Raw genomic sequence first — 15,531 nt, forward strand, 5'->3', positions numbered from 1 at the left:
TTTACGTATAAATATGTTATTTGATAGTCCCCTATCGCGTAGTCGGCGATCGAAGTGTTGTGATAATGAAAAGCAATCAGAAGAAAACAAAGATGCTAATATCGCAAAGAGAGAAGCGAAACATAGAGGCAGACCTAGGAGATTGGGTAAAGTTGAAGTTAAAAAGGACGAAGATACAAGAAAGATCCTACAAAATGAAAAGAGTGGATTAAAAGAACAAAGAAAAGTCGAAGAAAATACAAAAGAAAAAACTGCAAAGACAGGAGTTAATTCAAAAGGTACATCAAATAATAAGTGCGATTTGTTTGATACCGAAAGAGCTAATGAAATTAATGATATCGTTCAAAATATTAAATTTACTGAAGATAGGAGCTACACTCAAAATGATATGGAAGATGTAATAGAAGATTCACAAGCATTATCTAAATTAGATAAAAGTAAATTATTAAAAATAAGAATTGAACTTAACAAAATTAAAGATACAAAAATTATTTTAGTGTATAAAAAGAATTCATTAGTAGGAGAAAAAGAAGTAGGGGAAAGGAAAAAATATACAGACAGAAATTACTTCAAAATGTATATCAGATGATAAATATGATTTACTTTACAAAAAATATGAAAATATTGTCGAAGTAGTTAATAGTAATAAATCATATAGCGAAACACAAAGCTTAAATCAAGATCTTAAGTTCATAGAAGAAAAAAAAATCAAACTCAACATGATGCAGAAGATATAGTAGAAAGTTCCTAAGAAACATCAGAATTATTAAAAAGAAAAAAGTACTGAAAAATAATGTTTTATTAAAATTAATAAAGTGGAGGATATTTCTCCTTTAATGAAATGCTGTGATGCTACAGCTGAGGATGAGGTAGTAGGTAAAATTGTTTCAAATGATTGTGATAACGACGATATCGAAGTTCCTAAAGATAACGTTAAGGAATTTGAAGAAACCAATGAAATCAGTATCAGTGAACCAAAGATTTCAACTCCTATTATCGAAAATAATTTATGTGATAATGAAAAAGATAGTGTATCTGAAGTGCAAAAAGCAAATGATGGATCAGTGTTTAAATCCTTGCTTGAGTTATCATCGCCTAAAAGTAATATCAAACGCCAGACAAAATTTAAAAACCTACTCAGTATAAGGACGTGCAGTTCATACGTTCGAGTCAGTAACAAAACAAGCCAGAATGGAAGCTGAAGACTATGTAATAAATTTAGATGAAGAACATACAGTTAAAAAAGTAAAATCCAAAGGTACGGACAATGATATATTACTTGAAAAAGAAAGAACAAGCACCTATGTTGAAAGAAGTTGATAAAATAACAGCAACATGTAGCAGCAGACAAGAGAAAATAATCCAAATTTCTGAAGAACAAACGATGCTCTAGAACTCGAAATTTCTCGAGTGGATATGCTAAACAATAAATTTAACGAACAATTGAAAGGACATGAAACTCATTACGGTACATTACGGACCACTTGTTTGTTGACAGAAATAGAGGCTGCTCTAAATAAGTTCCATTGTTGGGCTGTTACTTTGGAGATGTGTTTTGGGGATTTCCGAAATTTTTGGGGATTGTTGTGTTGGGGGATTTCCCAAGTCGTGTTTCAGGAAAAAACCTGGAAGCACGGGTAATTACTTTGAACTCTGAGTCAGTTGGTCTCTGAGTTAGTCGGCTGCCCGAAAGTTCCATTATGATATTTCATTTATACGGAGGGCAAGCACTATTTTCTCTTAAATTTTTTGGTTGATTTGAAACATTGTTAGGGAACAAGACATAGTTTAATAATAGATATACAGATGTAGCTTTCTATTGTCTATACGTGGCGGTAGGATATGTTTGGAAATCTTGAATGCTGCATGCGATGCTCTGTTCTTACCGCCGAGTTACTGGACTCGTCTAGGAGATCGTCGCCCTATTATTTAGTGAAGTGAAAGGAGCCGGTTCACTGTTGAGCTATGTTGCTGCGGTATAAACGTGAAGATTTCCCCTATAAGTTTAGAGTTTGACCTTTGTATTGTATTTAGCCGCTTCTCCAAGGACAGTGTTAGGATTGTGGTTCATATTTAGCCATCAGATATATCGCGATGAAATAAGGGAATACAGAGGTTAGGACAATTATCTAATTTATTATTCGATGGAATTTTTTCTGCAAGTAATTTTTGAGTCACTTGTTTCACAAACGAATCGTATTTATTTGTTCCGCTCTTCGTTAATATTCCAAATTCTCTTTTGTCATCGCCTTTTTAACACTAACAATAAGCGTTGAAAGCAATCTTGATGTGAACAGGATGATCAGAATTTTTACACGACACGCAACAAGGTTGATTCGTGTTATCCTCGCTTTCTTCGGTATATGAATCTGGGTCAATACGTTTATTTGGATCATAATTTATCGTTTAATTTAACGCTGCGGCAGTCTGTTGCAGTTAGAAGATACATGGCCTAAACGTTGGTAAGTCTTACATTGCATTTCGTTTGTCAAATCTAATTGCTGGTGAAAGGTCGGAGGCAAAATACTGAAAATCAGCCGAAGATCAGAAATTGAAGAAAATTTCCGGCTGGCTTGCGACACTAATCTCATCAGGCCCGGTCACATAACTAGTTTTAAAAGTTGAGAAATCAATTAATCGGAGAATATAAGAATTCACATAAAGCTAGATGAACAAAAGAAATAACTATAAATGTACAATTTTAAATTAGATCTTTAAACCAGTCATTTCGTTAACCCGGGTAAGGTTAGTGTTTATTAAATAGTTTAGTAGTCGTTGCGCGACATTTTGAATATTCATTCGTATAATAATTAGCAAAATAACTTTCCTTCGTTGATTCCTCCACCATAATTTATTTTCATTATTTACATCCTTCACTATACATTTCTTAATTCTCCGTATTCAAGATATTTCTAAGAATAAAAATCATTGGATTGGTCAAAATTTCAGATACTATGTCGTGATAATAAAAATGTTATAGAGAAAATATCAATGGACTTCAAATTTTCAACCATGAGAAAATTATTCTCTTACCACATTTTTCGCTTAGGAATAAATAACTTTTCTCTTTTATTATTTTTATATTAGTATTAAAAGCGAATACGCACTTAAAAAGCGCTTAACCCTTCTTCTGCCAGTAAACTTAAGGGTTGGTTGATGAAATAAAATAGCTAAGTCGTAACACAACTATTGTCTTTATTTTCTAGCACAGCACAGGTTTACACTGATCGGAGAGATGTTCACTCTTCGATGGTTTTGTCTATTTCTCCCCAGGTGTTCTCGTCTCATTAGGGAGGAAAGCTCGGTGTGGGTGCGCCCTTTTTAATTAACAACGCGGATTCGCTGTTCGCACCTTACGTTAGGAAAGATGAGGGTAACGATCCGCGATGCCAATTGGTCATGTTAATAATATTGTTTATGGGAAAAATCAGCTTTTTCGTTAGTCAAGTGTTGGGTTTTTCCCATTAGGTAACTACCTGCTTTCCCCGTAATTAGTGAGGACGTATAACAACTTAAGGGCTGTTTCAAGGACCATCCATAAACAGATAACACAAAAATAATAAACTAAAAGTTTAAGTTTATGGTGGGTCCCTGGGGTAATTGAGGGTACGCGGTGGCCTTTGATAAAATTGACGTTACACCGGCATCGCGCAAACTGCATTCTTATAATGATTTTGAAGAAAACTAGATGTTACCTCATTCCTGTTTGAGCTATCTTGACGTTTGAATGCTCTTTTCACTCCATATTACGCGCCGACTGTAGCGCGCGCCTATTTTAGCGTCCGTATATATTTTTAGTTTATTGATCGATTCTACTCTCTATATATTTTCTCGTTTCTTATATATATGTCGGAGGTGAAAGGACACCGAAGCCTTCCCTTTGTAATTTTGGGAAAATCCCCTAACATTATAATCTAGATTCTATTCATAGCCGTAATTAAGCAATTGTCGTCATTCAATCCGATTGTATTTGTTCGAGATTTGTGATATTGAGCTTAGGCTCGAGGCGACAATCAGCCTCCGAACGTAGCCGCAGTGAAGGGAACGTTTTGTCTAACAAAGGTATAGAGTAATAGTATAGCTCTCCTTAAAAGGAAATAGTTGTAGAGACACGCGACAGTAAACATTCCAACGGTTTCTATTCCGTGGCCCGCTACACACAGACCCTATTCTTCGGGTAAGATGATTACAGATTATTTAGATTATTTAGATTTACAGAAGATTTAGTTAACAAAAGTCCTTCAAACAGACGAACAGTCTTTGTCCCAACTACGGGAAGATAGGGGAAATCTATTATTCACACGAACGACGCTTCTCGATAGCAACTTTCCCTCAAGGGCGGCCTTCTCTAACCACCAACATGGAAATTGACCAATTAGCAACGTCAATTTCCCTCACTTTCCGAACGAAGGCTTTCCTCGACGAATCTGATGATCTCGGTCCGTAGACACACCCCATCATAGTTTTCCTCTGCAACATTATCGTAACGGAATGTCTCTGACCTCTCGTGAGGTCTCATTATCGAGTTACATAGCATCTTTACTCTCGCTGAATATTCTACGTTCTAATGAAGAGTTAGTTTAGTGATACTTGTACCGTAGACAAGCAAGTTGAGTACAACTTGTACTTTGGAAGGAAACATATTTTGTTATCCCGTTGACCGCAGATTCGTTATCGAACCTGAGGCCATTGCCATTAGTGTCACGAGTGCCTAATCACCGCGGTTAATTGCCAACGCTGTAATATCCATACTTGTGTTAATAAACTTTACCATTGTTGTACCACGTCAATGTCTAATTCTATTGAAGAATCATTAAGCGCCTCTAACCCTAATCCTAATGTAAACCCGAATACATATTACATTGTATAATGTATAATATTGTCTATATATTATATTACATAATTTTTATGTATTTCTATTCATTTAAATGGTAAAAGAATTTTATTTAAGTACTATTCTGAACAAATATTTTTTTCCATTTAATACTTCTCCTGAAACTGTGAATTATTTACGTTATAATTTTCATATTTTTTTATTAAATAATCTTATGAATAATACAACATTATTCGTACTGTATTATTTATTTTATGTAACGTCTTTTATTATACGTTTTAAAATAACTTGTTTTCATGGAATTTTTATTATGCAGATTCTAAAATGTCTGTTCCATGACAACACTTTTTAAAAAATTTCCTAAGGATAACATTTCTTTCCATAAAAATCCCACAGGGACAGAGCATATTTTCTTAAACGGAATATGTAAGTTATAGAACTTTTTGAGGAACGAAAGATAACTGTTTATTACAATCCTTGGCGAATAGCGCAATAGGAGCGATGGCAAGAGAAATGATAAAAAGAAACCAAAGTTACAGGTCAAAAGCATGCGCAGTTCTGCCCAAGCAGCCGAGCTAAACGGACGTGTAAAACAGTGCTTCAGTGAAAGTGCGGCAAGAAGGTAAAAGAAAGTGACGAACGACAACGCCCATAGCCAAATGGTGGACAATCCGTGTTTTCTACTGATAAGATTATTATTACTAAATCCAAAGTGCAACAACACATACCACCGATAAAAATAATAAGCAAAGATGAAACATATTACATAAACAAAGCTATAAATATATCAAATCCAAGTCAATCACTAAACGCAGAACAGGAGTGCTCACCTATAAATGAAATAGAAATGGAAACAATACAAAATAATGACGAGAATAAAACCAACAACGAACTAACCCACCAGGATGAAAGCTGGAAGGTGGCAATTTACAATAAAAAACGCAAAATGACACCAAACACGAACGTTAGGAAAGCTATCGAAGCAGAAAAGCAACAATGGCTACAAGAAATTACTTTCCGAAACTCCTTCAGCGCACTGCCTGAAGAGAAAGAAACAGACCCAGTCGGAAAACCAATAACCCATATCGCCAAACCACCGCCAATTTACATTGCAGCCCAAATAATAGACCCCCTCATTGAACTACTGAACAACGTGGCAGGAAAAGAAAATTACAGTATAAAACAATTAAAACTAGACCAGGTAAAAGTACAAACTAACACCCCAGAAACTTTCAGAAAAGTGACAAAAACACTAAAAGAAAAAAAACGCCGGCTATTACACTTACCAGCTCAAAACTGATAAAAGTTACAAAGCAGTATTCAGAGGATTACACCCAAAAACAAATACTCATAAAATATGCGAGGAACTAGCTAAAATCGGAGACCAGGTAAAAGCAATAAACAATATAACCCGGTATGATACGAAGCAACCATTACCGCTATTTCTAATAAAATTCGAACCTAAAAATAATAACACCGAAATTTTTGAAATTAAAAAGGTTCTAAACACAATAGTAACAGTGCAGCCACCCAGACGTAAAAAAGACATACCGCAATGCATACGGTGTCAGCAATATGGACACACAGAAAATTACTGCAACAGAAACGCGGCGTGTGTCAAATGAGCAGAAAAACACCTAACAATAAACTGTCCGTACATAGGAAAAATAAATGAAGTAAAATGCTACAACTGCAATGGAATCCACCCAGCTAGCTACAAAGGCTGTGTAGTCAGAAAACAATTGCAACGTAAACTGTTTCCGCCGCTTCGAAACAGGACACGCAATAACTTTCACGCGCAACAGAATAGCACAGAAACTGAGACAATACCAAATTTACAGCACGTAATGAACTATAACCACGGTAACACCAACACCGTTGGTAGCCGAAGCTACGCACAAGTAATCAACCAACTGCCATCCTTAGACAACCAAAATTAGAACCATCACAGCAACGACACTACAGAAATAAAGGAACTGCTCAAACAATCCACCGAAAACACCGAAATGCTAACAAAAATGATAAGCAAACAAAACGCAGTTCTTAGACAGCAAACGCAACAAATTACAGTCATGTTACAACTTCTTACAAACATGCTAAGCAAAAAATAAAAACAGACACGCTGAAAATAGCGGCCTGGAACTCAAATGGCCTACAACAACGGGACCTAGAAGCTAAAACATTCCTGTACAACAACAATATAGACATATTACTTGTTTCAGAAACGCACTTCACGCCAAAAGGCTACATGAAACTACCATACTACACCATATATGATACCAAACACCCCTTAGGAAAAGCACACGGAGGGACCGCAGTGATATCAAACATCACTTACATAGCCAAGTAAGAAAGAAATATACCCAAGCAACCACCGTTACGGTACAAACTAGCAGTAACCACTTCCTGTTGTCAGCAGTATATGTACCACCGCGACACAAAATGACATCACAAATGTGGGAGGAGTACTTTCAACACTTAGGTGACAGGCCTATCGCAGCGGGAGACTACAATGCAAAGCACACGCTATGGAGATCAAGAATTACCACACCTCGAGGTAGAATCCTGGAAAAATACATTAGAAACAACAACCTCAATATATTATCCACAGGAAGACCGACATACTGACCGACAGACCTGAGTAAAATGCCTGACCTACCCGACCTTGCAGTCACAAAGGGACTGAACGCAAATAAATTAAAAATAATACCCAGCCTCGAGCTTAGCTTCGATCATACACCCATAATAATTGCATATAGAAACAAACCAATACCTCATAGCAATCCAGAGACACTATGCAACAGAACCACCAAATGGCAAACTTTTAAAGAAATAATCGAGAGCAAAACCAACTGCAACATTCCATTGAAAACACCCGAACACATCGAACAGGCAGTAACAACATTTACAGAAACTATCCAAGAAGCAGCATGGGCAACCACTATACCTGAACCAACCAACAGACAAACAAAAACAGTTCCACTAGACATCCTCGAAAAAATTAGAGAAAAAAGAAAAGCGAAAGCAAAATGGCGAAAACATAAAACACGAGAAAACAGAAAACACCTAAACAAACTTGCAAAGGAAATAAAAAACAAAATAAAAGAGCACAACAATAACGAATTCACAAAATTCATAGAGTCACTCTCTGCACACGAAAACTCCAACTACTCCCTATGGAAAGCCACGAAAAAAATAAAGAAGCCAACAAAACTAATCCCAGTAATCAGAAAAGCAGACAACATATGGGCAAGAAGCGGCGAAGATCAAGCTGAAGAATTTTCCAATCACCTTTACAATACATTTACACCACATAATATCAACAACAGCAACCACAATAGTCATACGGACGAGGATGCGCAAACCACTAGTACCTCAACTGACAAACACTACACCATACCTAAAACAACAGCACAAGAAATTAGAAACATAATCGAGAAAACAAAAAACAATAAAACACCAGGAATAGATCTAATCAATGGTAAAATCTTGAAAAACCTTCCGCCAAAAGCGATAAGACTAATGACAATAATATTCAATGCAATACTAAGAATTCAATACTTTCCTAAACAATGGAAACCAGCACAGATCATAATGTTATCTAAACCAGGCAAAGACCCACACCAAACTGCATCTTACAGACCAATATCACTACTTCCTGTGTTTTCCAAAATACTAGAGAAAATAATATACGACCGCATAAAACCAATAATAGAGAAGGAAAAATTAATACCAGATCACTAATTTGGATTCAGAAACAAACATTCCACGGTAGAGCAAATGCAGAGGCTCATTAGCGAAATAATACTAGCATTAGAAGACAAACAATACTGTGCAGCCCTCTTTATGGACATAGAGAAAGCATTTGACAAAATAAACCACTACAAAAAATCCACCTACAAAAAATTAGGAAACAATTCCCGCAGCAAATATACCAATTAATAAAATCTTACTTAAGCAGCAGAACCTCCGTAATAAAAATGAAGGACACATACTCTGAAGTTAAAGACATCAAGGCAGGGGTTCCACAAGGAAGCGTCTTAGGACCAACACTATACACACTATACACGACCAAGATACCAACAACTACCAATAGCAAAATACTGACATTCGCGGACGACACAGCTGTACCAGTCAGACACACTAACCCTGTAACAGCAGTCACATTACTACAAGAACATATCACAAAAATAGAAAAGTTGCTGCAAGATAAACAAATAAAAGCAAACCCCTATAAATGCAACCATATTACACTCACACTGCGAAAACAGACACCACCAAACATCCTACTGAACGGCACGCACATACCGCAAACAAGGCAAGTCAAATACCTAGGACTCCACCTAGAAACACAACTCACATGGAAACAGCATACTAAATCAATAATAGACAAAATACAGACAACAAGGAGACAAATGCAATGGCTAACAAGTCGAAAATCCAAATTAAGCATAGAAAATAAATTAAAAGTATACAAAACGATCATAAAACCAATCTCAACGTACGGAATATCACTATGGGGGACAGCAGCAATGAGCCATATAAACAAAATAGAGACAATACAAGCAAAAATTCTTACAACAATAGTAAACGTCCCATGGTACGTTAGAAACGAGGACATACGGAAGGATCTGGGAATACCAACGGTCAAAGAGGAAATTAGCAGATATGCAGAAAAATACAAAGAAAGATTAGGAACATACCCAAACCGGCTAGCTGCGGAAACGATCAACACCTCAAGCATGGAAAGAAGACTGAAAAGGAGACACCCAGCAGACCTCACAAAGGACACAACCTAACAAACACGAAGATGGTATCCTGCTGGGAGTAGTCACCCAAATGATAATCAAACAGTTAAAAAATTTTACCAAAAGAATTAAATAAAAAAAAGAAAAAAAATTCAGATTCGTCTATGCCTACGTTCTATAATTTGCGTTTGAAGGCCAACGTATTATAATAAGCAATTTTGCGAAATCAGACCAAATCGCATCCAAGTTCAACTTTTCGGTCTTCATTAGCTAAACTCGCATTATTATTGCTCGTGATCTACTAAGTAATAGTAAACGTCAACGTACTGTAGTTCTTATTAATATTCTGTACTATTTTCCTACTATATTCGAGAGATTATTAGTTTATATATCTATTTCTTCATGGTAGTGTTATTCAATTAATTATTTCCTTTTATATTTCCTTTTTTTATATTGAAGCATCTATTATGGTCAGCAGAAACATAAGTTTCATTTATTTAATGCACATAATGCACAATTATTAGCTTTTTATTAAAAAGCAACGAGTTCGTAATAATACTATTATAAGCAAAATAATATATAGAGCAATAATAATCTCTCGACCACCATCATGTCCGACTAGTAATAGGAATCGATTTGCATTCAAACACGCTTATATGTATGTGTATATTAATCATATCCATACTTGAAGTCATGTAACTTTTATTATGTAGGCATCAGACAATTTTATAAACTATGTCCAGACAGGGAGAATTTTGTATTAACACGGCTAATCACGTTGTTCTCCACGATTTTCAGATCCTTTCATAACTTAAAATAACAATGCCGTACCTCACAGAGATTATCTTAGCAATCGTTAATATTTGTATATTAGATATAAAAATGTAGAATTCCAACAAATTACTTGACTTTGAAGTTTCTTTATTACTTTTGATAATGCTTAAAGTTATTACGATTATTAATCTATTAATATCTACTAGATATTTTTTATATATGTTGAAGTGGTTATCACTTTTAAGAAAACTCTACATCTGGTCTTTTTAGTTTTCTCAGCACTGAAGCCATCGACAGCGTGTAGACAAAAGACTGCGACGAAGACAGACCATAAACAGTAGACAGGCGACGTTAACTTCGGGGTTTTCAGTTATTGGGTAACACAGCTAGCTTGCGGATCTGGATCAGCTCAAATTGTATTCTTACTTATAATTACACTTCTATTTAAATATATTTTCTGCCTTACAATTTATTCACGAGTTTTCTCTGTTTACACATCGAATAACCTCAACAATATAGATTTCAAAAAATGTTATTTATCCGTCTCCTAAAACTACTTATTCGACATATTCAAACAATTACTCCCAAGATAGTATTTTCATTATATGGTATTGCATCGCACTTTGGAAGTAACTCTACGATAGTTACATTACTTACATATATATATATCCATTTGAAAGATACATACAACGGGGCCGATATTCGTTAGTTCAAAGTCGTGCTAGTATAATTTCGTATAATTCGTATAAATGCAAGCATAGTGCCCACTTGCGACAAACGTAATACTTCTGATAACAATTTAAGATTGTTTTCCTTTTAAATCAACACTCACGTTTACATAGCACTGTATTATTACATGTGTAGTCCATTTACGACAAAAGCTATCGTGAGTTATCCTGGAGCGGCGCAGGGGGCACTTGGGAGCGGAGGCGGGACAGTCTCTGGCGCGGTGTCCGCTCCCGCCGCACCTGTAACACAGGTGCCCTCGGTCTTCGCCGGATACGCAGGTGGCGCGTACGTGCCCCAGTTCCAGGCACCTGAAGCACTGCAACGGCTGCTTCGGGATGGCCCTTATCCTCGCGGTTGACCAGCCCAGGGCTATCTTCTCCGCCTGGGCCAGCTTGCGGGCTCCTGCTGCCGGACACTTGATCCATGCCGACCCGAGACCGCCTCTGGTGGCGCCGATCTCGCCCACCTGTACCTCCGCGCTGCCGCATCCTGCCGCCGAGGCCAGTGCTCTTCGCAGCTCCTCCTTCTTGACCGAGATGTTTATCCCGGTCACGCGTAGCTCCGCCATCCTGGTCGGTGTGGCGATTCTCACTGCCATCGGGTCCAGCGTCTCGGCCAGACGCGTCGCCAGTAGCGTCACCTTTCCCCTGTCCTTGTCTCCGGGGACTTGGATTATGATGGCACCCGTCATCGCCTTCTTCATCTCCAAGCGCTCCATGCCGAGCTCCGATAGCGGGATCTTCGTTCTGGCTGCTTCCAGGACGTCGGCGTACGACATCCTCGCTCCCTCGTTCAGCGTCAGGGTCACCGCGGATGTTCGTGGTGCGCAAGGGGGGTGACCACCTTGGGTGTCCGCGGTGGTCCTTTCTGCGTTGCGGGGGCGCTCGCTTTCGGTGCGCCTGTCGTCCTGCCGGGGTGGGGCTGCTGCCGTCGTGCCCGCGTCGGTGGTGGCGCGATCGGTCCTTTCCTCGCCGCCTCTCCTCCGGCGGCGGCGGCTGCCTTCGTCCCGTTCGTCTTCTTCCTACTTCTCCTCCTTTTCTTTTTCATCTCCGCCAGTTCCCATCCCCCGTCCTCCCGCTCCCTTGGGGGCGGCGTCGGTTGGGCAGCGTGGGGATCGACGGAGCGGGGGGGTGTTGCCACCGTGTGTCCCCGAATCGTTCCTCTATGGTCCTGAGAATGGAGGGTCCCAATTCTCGGACTACTCTTTCCAGGGCGTCTAGACGCGTCCTGTCGTTTCCGCATTCCCGCGGGGGACGGACGTATTCGGGCGTCGCGTCTGCGCATCGCGGGCACTCGTGGATACAAGCAGCCAGTCTCCTCAGTTCCTGGCGGAGGGCTGCATTCTCCTCTTCCAGCACGGACAGCCTCGCGTCCACGTCGTCGGTGCCTCGCGCTGACCTCGTCCTCCTCGAGGATTACGTGTTCCAGGCGGCGGTGATGTAGCTCGCCGCGTTCTTCAGGGATCTGATGTAGGTCCCCTTCAGGTTCGACGACGTCGTCGCGACGTACATTATCTCGGACACGTGCATCGTCAGGCCCGCGCTGATGTCCGCCGGGGAGCTCGTCCTCATCTGCGCCTCCAACTCTTCGGACACCTCCGGGGTTGTGGCTGCTATTCTCCTCCTCTTACCCCTGGACGCCATCGAAGCCAGCGACGAGCGCGAGGTGACCGAGGCGACCGACTCCTCGTCGTCGGACCTCGCTCGCCCCCGCGATCCCCCCGCCATCGGTGACGCGCCATCGTCTATCATGGCCGGTGCGAGAAAGACGTACTCGGATGTCCGCGGCTCTCAGCGAGCGTCTCGTCGCCCTCCTCGGAGGCTCCTCCGCGGTCTCCATCCTGTTGTCCTCCGGTTGTCCTCCCGTTGTCTTCCTCCTGTCTCCTGTCTCATCGCCAGGCGTAGAAACACGTCCGGGGGCCTGGTGGTCCACCCTCGAACGGCCGTGGTCGCGAGATGTCGACGCAGTGCGGCCCACTTCACTACCCACGACTGCGCCGGTACTGTGGTATCCCTCCCCTGCATCGTAAACTTTGTTGCTTACGTTCTCCATGTCCATGTTGTTTTTTTTGTTTTCGCCAAGGTCGTCGTCGAAGTCTCCGTCCTGGTGCCACTCACTCTTTCGCACCCTGTCCCGGTCGAAGCCGGTGCAGGGCGACAGGGAGCCCCGCGAGAAGGTGAGGTGTGTGGTCTTGACAGGCATGGGCCCACCAACTTCTCCGAAGTTCTCCGCACCGGATCGGCGAACCGACGGGCGCCAAGGGCACCGATCGGCCGCCACCCGACTGTAAGAGAACATCAGATCCATCGGGGTTTCCCAGGGCATGGTACTATGCCCCGGGAACCCATGCCCGCCTCATGCTCCCCAACCTAACCCCAACCTAACCCCAACCTAATCCTGGTCGAAGCCGGTGCAGGGCGACAGGGAGCCCCGCGAGAAGGTGAGGTGATTGGTCTTTTATTATTTATATGTCGGAGATGAAAGAACACCGGAGCCTTTGGAATTTTGGATAATCCCGCAACATTGTAACCTAGAGTCTATTATAGCTGTAATTGAACAATTGTAGTTATTCAATCCGATTGTAATTGTTCGAGAGTTGTGATAATGAGCTTGGGCTCGAGGGGACAGTCAGTCGCCGAATGTAGCCGCGGTCACGGGATAAACGCTTTGTCTAAAAAAGGTATGGAGTAATTCTATAGCTCTCCTTAAAAGAAATATTCGTGGCGACACGCGACAGTAAACATTCCAACGGTTTCTGTCCCGTGGCTCGCCACACGCAGACCCTATTCTTCGAGTAAGATGATTGCCAGATGTCGATGCGTCTCCGCAGTACATGTTCGGCTAGCTCGAGGGCCCGTTATAAATCTTAAGATTTAGTCAACTAAAGTCCTTCAAACAGAAAAACAGTCTTTGTCCCAACTACGGGAAAATAGGGGAGACCTATTTTTCAACGAGCGGTGTCTCCCACTAGCAACTTTCCCACGAGGGCGGCTAGCACCTTTTTCTAACCACCGATATGGAGATTGACCAATTAGCAGCAACGCCAATTTCCCTTACTTCCTGAAAGAAGGCTTTTCTCGACGAATCCGATGATCTCGTATCCTTAGACACACCCCATTATAGTTTTCCTCTGTGCCATCATCGGGACGGGAAAGGCATTCTCGCTCGCGATCTCACTGATGAAAGGAGTAACCCTTTACGACCAGTGAATATTACGCATCCGACTTAGATTTTGTGAGTACTTTCATCTATCATCCCGTCGGCCGCGGATTCGTTATTGAACCTAGGATCATTGTCATTAGTGTAATATCGTCATGTAATATGTTTACAAAAAGTGGACAATAGAGATGTTAATCAGACAGAAAAGACGATTGTGGCTTAACTTGAACTATTCATACCAAACGTACAGAAAACAGCGCAATCCACACTCTCTCGGCAACGCCACTCGCAACCTCCGTCTCCGCTCAACTCGCACTCGGCTCCTCGACTCGCACTCTGCTCCTCGACTCGCACTCTGTTTCTCGACTCGCGCTCTGTTTCTCGACTCGCACACTGCTTTTCGACTGACCGTTGTCCCATTCTATTGCCTTTTTCCTAGGCCCACCGCACACGTGTTCTGCAGACACTCGTAGCCAGGGTCACGTAGGTCTTTTCCACGAAACTATGCACTTGAAAAGACCGATGACACACTGATGGGCCCGACGGCGCCTCGGCTCTCGCGACACTGTTCATAGTTCGTGCGATATTTCCCAGGCCTTTCGTCCACGATACTACATTAGTTTCTCGAGTACCTAACTACCACGGTTACTTGTCCGGTTCTATAATAATCGTATTTGCACTAGTCAATGTCTTCTCTATTGCATAACGACAACGTGTAACCCAAACGAAGATTCGTTTCACTCGCCTAACCCTAACTCTAATGTAAACCCGACATATATTTATATTTATAGAAGGAGTGCCGCGCTCAGCTCAAGCCAAGGAATGGTTTGGTACTTGAGCGGGGCGACTTTCGATTTTGCGATTAAAAGTTGGGTACAAACACGGCCGTTAGTGTTAAGGGTTCGGAGATAAACACAGGCTCCGTAAGCCTTTTCGCTAGCATCGCAGAAACCATGCAATTCAATTTCCGTTGCCGACTTCATTATTGCCTTGCGTTGGAACCTGATGTTGTTTAATAAGGGTAATTGGGCGTAGTACCTGTCCCATTCTGTATGTAACTCGATCGGAACTGATTCATCCCAATTGATTTTCGACGACCATATTCGTTGAAGCAGCGTGTTACGCCATGCGGCTTGCCATAGATCATATTCTTAACCGTCGGTCGCGGCACTATAATGTCGCGGACGGATCGTCGCGGCTGCCCGACAAATAAACATTGTAGTGGCAAGCGCATGGCTCATTAAGCGGAGCGACCTCCAGAGGCGTCGATTCGTGGCCGTTATTTTA

The sequence above is a fragment of the Bombus vancouverensis genome, chromosome 11, assembly GCF_051014615.1.
Source record: "Bombus vancouverensis nearcticus chromosome 11, iyBomVanc1_principal, whole genome shotgun sequence".
Taxonomy (NCBI): Eukaryota; Metazoa; Arthropoda; class Insecta; order Hymenoptera; family Apidae; genus Bombus; species Bombus vancouverensis.